Here is a 1,420-nt window from a genome sequence, read left to right on the forward strand (position 1 = left end):
ATTCGTTCTTTCTGATAGCTGAGTAATATTCCATTGTATATATGGACCACAGCTTCTTAATCCAGTCATCTGTTGAAGGGCATCTCGGCTCCTTCCATGATTTGGCTATTGTGGACAATGCAGCTATGAACATTGGGGTGCATATGGCCCTTGCTTTCATTACGTCTGTATCTTTGGGGTAAATACCCAGTAGTGCAATGGCTGGGTCATAGGGTAGCTCAATTTTTAACTTTTTAAGGGACCTCCACACTGTTTTCCAGAGTGGCTGTACCAACTTGCATTCCCACCAACAATGTAGGAGGGATCCCCTTTCTCCACATCCTCTCCAACAATTGTTGTTTCTTGCCTTGTCTATCTTTGCCATTCTAACTGGCGTAAGGTGGTATCTCAGTGTGGTTTTGATTTGAATTTCCCTGATGGCTAATGATTTTGAACATTTTTTCATGTGTCTGTTAGCCATTTGTATGTCTTCATTGGAAAAGTGTCTGTTCATATCTTCTGCCCATTTTATGATTTGTTTATTTGTTTCTCGTGTATTGAGTTTGAGAAGTTCTTTGTAGATCTTGGATACCAGTCCTTTATCTGTGGTGTCCTTTGCAAATATATTCTCCCATTCCGTGGGCTGTCTCTTAGTTTTTTTGACTGTTTCCTTGGCTGTGCAGAAGCTCTTTATCCTGATAAAGTCCCATAAGTTCATTTTATCTTTTATTTCTCTTGCCTTTGGAGATGTGTCGTGAAAAAGGTTGCTCTGGCCGATGTCATAGAAGTTGTTGCCTATGTTCTCCTCTAGAATTTTGATGGATTCCTGTCTCACATTGAGGTCTTTCATCCATTTGGAGTTTATTTTTGTGTATGGTGTGAGAGAGTGGTCAAGTTTCATTCTTTTGCATGTAGCTGTCCAATTTTCCCAGCACCATTTATTGAAGAGACTGTCTTTTTTCCACCGGATGTTTTTTCCTGCTTTATCAAAGATTAGTTGCCCAAAGAGCCGAGGGTCCATTTCTGGGTTCTCTATTCTGTTCCATTGGTCGATGTGTCTGTTTTTGTGCCAGTACCATGCTGTCTTTGTGATCACAGCTTTGTAGTACAGCTCGAAATCCGGCATTGTGATGCCCCCAGCTTTGTTTTTCCTTTTCAACAGTTCCTTGGAGATTCGGGGCCTTTTCTGGTTCCATACAAATTTAAGGACTATTTGTTCCAGTTCTTTGAAAAATGTCCTCGGTATTTTGATCGGGATAGCATTGAAAGTGTAGATTGCTCTGGGTAGTATGGACATTTTAACTATGTTAATTCTTCCAATCCATGAGCATGGAATATTTTTCCATCTTTTTATGTCTTCCTCAATATCTTTCAAAAGTGATCTATAGTTTCTAGCATATAGGTCCTTTACGTCTCTGGTTAAGTTAATTCCAAGGTAACG

The sequence above is a fragment of the Ailuropoda melanoleuca genome, chromosome 11 (assembly GCF_002007445.2).
Source record: "Ailuropoda melanoleuca isolate Jingjing chromosome 11, ASM200744v2, whole genome shotgun sequence".
Lineage (NCBI taxonomy): Eukaryota > Metazoa > Chordata > Mammalia > Carnivora > Ursidae > Ailuropoda > Ailuropoda melanoleuca.